Source organism: Lactuca sativa, chromosome 4, assembly GCF_002870075.4.
Source record: "Lactuca sativa cultivar Salinas chromosome 4, Lsat_Salinas_v11, whole genome shotgun sequence".
NCBI classification, from domain to species: Eukaryota; Viridiplantae; Streptophyta; class Magnoliopsida; order Asterales; family Asteraceae; genus Lactuca; species Lactuca sativa.
Genome location: NC_056626.2, coordinates 10826712 through 10832563, shown reverse-complemented (window position 1 = coordinate 10832563; position 5852 = coordinate 10826712). Strand labels below are relative to the sequence as shown.

Below are 5852 nucleotides of genomic sequence, written 5' to 3'. Positions count from 1 at the left end.
GTAAGACTAAGAAGTTACGTCGCAAGATGGTCGACTTGGTGCTAGTCCGATGGAAACATTCGAATGGGCCGAATCTCACTTGGGAAACAGAGGATGACATGATGAGTCGCTATCCACATCTGTTTGCTGATGCATGATTCCGGGACGGAATCATCCTAAGGGGGAGAGAATTGTAACGCCCGGGTTTCAGGGCTAAGCATTTTTGTCAATGTAATAGTCTAGGTTAACTCTTGTAACTCTTTTTGAAGTAATAAAGATGAAATATTTGAGTATTATGTGAATTATATGTGTTTATTATTTAATTATAAATGTATAATTAATAAAGAATAAAAATGAGCGTCAAAATTAAAGTGTGAGATAATCCCGATATCTCTACATAAAGTTGTAGAATATCTCTCAAGGTTTCCGTGCATATAAGGAACGCCGAAATCCGAGTTATAACGAAGAAGTTATGACCCGTCGAAGTTTCACGACAGAACCGACACGATACCGGGAAGCGTGAATAGTGAATTTATGATAGAGTGAGATTTAGCCTTAGTGATCTAAACGAAAGTCGTAGAATATGTTAACCTAAGAACATCGATAAAAAGAACGCCCAAATCTGACTTCGTATGAGGAAGTTATGATTTTTCTAAGATTTAGCATAGCAGTGCACAACCCGAAATCTGAATTTTAGATCGGTCGATTTTTAGCCGACGGGATCTAAATGAAAGTTGTAGTACTCGTAAATACCAATGCGTGGATATAAAGAACGTTGATAATGGAACTCGTATGCGAAAGTTATGGACAAAAGCTTAGTCTCTACTTTTCGAGCGCGGCGAATTCGATACAGTTTTGTAAATCCGAGATAGAATGAGAATTAGCCAACGAGGTCTAAATGAGAGTTGAAGATCTCATTAATAGGAACTCAACGGTAAAAAGACAGACAAAAACGGAACTCGTATGTGAAAGTTATGGACGAAGCTTAGTCTCTACTTTTCGAGCGCGGCGAATTCGATACAGTTTTGTAAATCCGAGATAGAATGAGAATTAGCTAACGAGGTCTAAATGAAAGTTGAAGATCTCATTAATAGGAACTCAACGGTAAAAAGATAGACAAAAACGGAGCTCGTATGCAAAAGTTACGGACGAAGCTTAGAGACTACTTTACTATAAAACTCCTATAAATACAAGGGTGAACTCCTCATATTTTCTTCACACCATAAGCCTCTCTTTCTCTCTCTAACTTCTCTCTAGCCTCCCTAAACCCCTCCCAAGTCTAGGGAACCTCCCTATCACGAGAAGAAAGCCCCGGAGCGCCCGACGGCTCCGAGAAGAAAAGCTTTCGGCTCGGAAACGCTGCTCCAGCGAAGTCCGGTTTTTAATAAAAACCCATTGTAAGTGAGTTACGCCTATACTATATTTAATATAGCTTTTATTTAATTATAGTAACATTATTAGGACATTAAAATAATTATTTGGGCTATTATTATGAGTTATATTGAGTGTTATTTAACGCTTATATAATAGTAATAATAGCTAGACTATTAATTAGTCGCGATTAACGTTAAAACTAAACTCTAGTGGTATTAATACAAGGTTTGGTCAAGGAAAAATTGTTTTAAGAAGTAACGAAGAGCTGTCCGAGTGCCGAGTCACCACCTTACCAGGTGAGTGCATAGTTACTTTCAGCTTACACATAGATATGAAGTATTTTATATAAATTACGTGCTATGTGTGCATATTATCTGAATACTTGCTATCTATGCTGGATGAACATTGTTATACATGTTTTCAATGATTTAAACTGTATATGTATTTTATATCTACGAAAATGTTGGGGTAAAACATGGGTAGATGTAATAGCTGATGTGTGATAAAATGATGAGAGGCCTCGATGTTGATGTTGTTGTTTCTGTCATCTAGCGGAGTATGGATGACGACCACGGACTCTTCTAGACAGTCCAGTGGAACACTAGCAGGCTCGCAACCTGTAGGTGTTTGTGAACGATGTGTTCACCGGTGTACTCCATCCCCCACATGGTTGCCTTTAGGACATTTATTGCTGAGGAATCCCCTTAGCAGTAGTGTCCATCCCGATGATGATCCTTAGGCTAGGTCCCTTATGATAGGTGTTTAGGGACGTAAAGTGCGGATAACGGGAACGGGTAATCGGGTTATTGTTGATCGATGAAATTAATAAACTTATTTATTTTGGGTTGCAAACCCTATGTGCTCACCAGGCTCCCAAGCCTGACCCACTCAGTTTCTTGTATTACAGGTAGTGGCGCATGAGCATAGGTGTGATGTTTTGGACGAGGGATTACGGATATAGGCCTATAGATATGAAATAATGTAGTAAGGCTTATATTGTACTGTTTATGCTTTTGATCTGTACGAACATGACATCCCGAGTCTTTTAATGAAATACATTTCTATGGAAATGCTTTTGATAAATCTTTATCATATTTTGTTTTGGGACAAATTCCGCAACACTTTCATTTAAAATGTAACTCTGATTTTTAAACAAAGCATAAACAAACCGGTCTTTTCTGGCCGTGATTTTGGGGATGTCACAGAGTTAAATTAAAAGCAATATCATGAATGATGAAATTACCAAAAATAAATTACTAGTAGCAAAAAGAAAACTTAATCCACATGTTAAAAAAAAAGAGGGAAAACAACAAAAACACACAATCTAAACTTTGTTCGTAAGTTTAGTAACCACTGTTGAAAACATAAAAACCAATTAAGTTCGTGTATCATCTTCACCCTTAACGAATTATCTTGGTCTCCCATTCTCTTCAACAAAACAACGATGCCTTGAATAAATTCAGAAGAGAATAGATGTTTCAGAGATATTCTCATGAATCTTAGTCGACCTTTAGACGAGAATACAACTCCTCTGTGTTTTCTTCAGTATTTTCCCAGGTGACTCATTTTCTACATTCAGATCTACATCTAGCTTGTCAACTTCCTTTTCTCCAAGCTGTCCAATTTCCTAGTCAACATTGAAATCAATAACCATGTCCAACACATATTGCCTTAAGCACTATAGGGCATTTGCATAATCTTCATTGGTACTTGCCCTCTGCTTCAACCAAATAATCAATGATCCGATATCAGCTTGATTTATCCTAGGGAAATCAGCTTTAGAAAACGTGAATTCAGAGTTATCGGTCCTTTTTCCTTGAAAGAATGCATATGGAATCTTTTGAAATTCATGTATGCCAATTTTTCTAATTAAAGAAATCTTGAACTTTGACCATACAGATAGAAATTGAATTGGTTTCTTCAAGAAGAATCTTTTCTTCACCTCTTCAATGTCTATATCAGGCTTAACTGGATATATTGCACTTGGTCGTAGATTGAACTTTGTACCATTCGGGGGTGCAGGAATATCCCAGTTTTCTTTAGATTGGTCTGATGGAGGTGTGAAGGAATTTGTGGGCTTGATAACCTTGATCTTCGGATAAGAATATCTATCAAGATTTAAGAAGATGGTCCCCTTCGGAGATGGTGCTCATAATTTTTCATAGTGCCATGTGTTTGTTTCTTTAGGAAAGATCTCTGAAGATTTCTTTTTTAGATGCACCTTTTTATTAGCCTTTAATTGCTCTGCATGAAGATCCTTTGCTAATTCTTTATCCACCTTTAGTTGAGCATCTTTGGCCAACTCTTTCTTAGACTTTAAGACAACCTTCTTTTTTCCTCTATCCTTAGGATCAATTTGATGAAGCTTTGGTTGAACGATTGGTTCTAATATTGAGACAGATTTGGTGACGGAAATAATTTTCCTTCTTAGCAACTTAAGAGTTGGATCCTTGATCCCTTGCTGTCGAACCAGTTCTTTTTCTTTTTCTACAATCTTTGTTCTGTTTTGATGAGCTTTTAATCTTACATCAATCACCATTTTTTAGAGTGACTCTAATTTCTATTTTCTTATTTTCTGAAACTCATATGGTGAGTCCGGGTTTGATGAATGATCGAAGATTGACTTGATCTGGACTCGTCTACCTTTTCCCCATTTGGTTCAGGTGGCCTGTCATTTGAACCAGATAATTCTTCTAGGATGAAGTCAAGCTTAGAATCAGATGAGGAAACTTTTTGATGAAGTTCACATATATCAGAAGATGAAGATTGTGAATTGATACTCTTTACTTCATTGACGAGTAGTTGAACAGTTTTCTAAAGGGAAGAGATATCACCCGAGTAGTCATGATCTTTTTAAGAATTGGATTTTGGGAGATTTGCAATGTCATATCGCAATGAATCCAATTGATGTTGAACTTGCTCACTAAATGCTTGATAGGGAGAGGTGGAAGATGATGCCAAAGTTTTAGATAGTTCTATAATTTACTTCTCAAGAGTGGAAATGTATCGTTCTTGAGCAGTGACATGATTTTGTAGACAATCTTGCTTTATAGACGGAATCGAGATTCGATAACTAATGAGGAAAATGATCAATCTTTTGATACATTAGAGAGAGATGATATTTGATGGTCTTTGGAATCTTCAGATCTAGAGTTTCGATCTGTTGCATGTTACGGATAACTTGCCCCTTTATATATGAAGTTGTGCCATTAAAGTCTTCAATGGTGTCCTTAAGTTTTTTCACTTGTGCTTCTGTTGTCTCATTAAGGATACACATATTATCTGCCATACGTTCAAGATACCATTGAAATTTGTCTAGATATTTAGAATGAGAAGATGTGTGAAAGCGAATTTCCTCAATACCATCCGCTACCATCTGGGCAGTTAGTCTAATACGTTTAGGTTCAGGTGCATATGTATTTGGTTCATTTGTATTTGATGGAGTATCATCGTCCTGAGGAGGATCTGGTGGAAAAGAAGAGAAATTAGATTTTTAAGTATCATCATGTCCTTGTGACTCTTTTTGAGGTGAGGAAGAGTAATCATCAAGATCGATGCTGAATGTCCTGGTAGATGCTTTGTAGTATAGCACGATTGACATGTCATTTGGTTCATCATCAACTAACAATCCTTTACTAGAAGGTATGTGTACCGTCTGGATCGTCGTATCCTCATCTTGATTATATTTTATTACAAAGCTCTTAGTAAGATTTTCAAGTTTGAATTTCATGTCACCTTCTTATTCATCGTCATAATTAACCAATGAGACACGATTGCTTGGACCTTCTAGATTCGACTGAAAGTATGCTGGTGAATCTAGAGTTGGGGATGATGATTCGACATAAGCAGATGGAGCTTAAAATAAGGAATCTAAGAAAGAAAGCGGCTTAGAGGTTGTACTAGATTTAGGAGGAGATGTGGGTTCATCTAAATCTGCTCCAATATCATCTTCAGATACGTGTGGAGATGGGATAAAAGGCGGTTGATCTGAGTTTAATTGTTTCTTCTTCTTTGCCGACTCCTTGGATGCATGATCTGAGTGCTTCCTTTTCCTTTTGGGAGACAAAGTAGTTTCCTGGATGTAGTTTTTTATATGAGCGTACAGAGACACTGTGTTCATCTAGTTTTGCTAGAATAACATTTGGAATGATGACTGGATGTGAAAACTTAGATTCATATGCAGTACAAATTCGACACGGTGACATATGAAAGAATGGTTCCAGTGGGCCTTCTAAAATCTCCTCTGGTTCGAGATTGCTATTATTTATGATATCATGAATAATGATGGGCCACCAGCGAGGATGATGATTTAGGAACTTAGTCTTTGAGGTAGGGAGAAAGGTAAGGAAGTATTCCCAAAGAATAGATGCATAGTCAATGTTGATATTATAGAAAACTCCATACATGACAATCCAATATTTGTTTTACCACGACTGCGTCCACCAATAGATCCGAAAAGACACCTAGTGAGGACAGAACTGAGAAAGTGCTATGGTGTG

General features: G+C 37.1%; 1 long non-coding RNA gene across 1 annotated transcript; it reads left to right on the top strand.

Moving 5' to 3' along the window:
• The first annotated feature begins 1211 nt into the window (after positions 1-1211).
• Positions 1212-2591, top strand: LOC128133768 (uncharacterized). Its single transcript, XR_008232073.1, has 3 exons — positions 1212-1376; positions 1579-1649; positions 2261-2591. It is a non-coding gene; the product is annotated as an uncharacterized LOC128133768 (long non-coding RNA).
• Positions 2592-5852: the final 3261 nt, after the last annotated feature.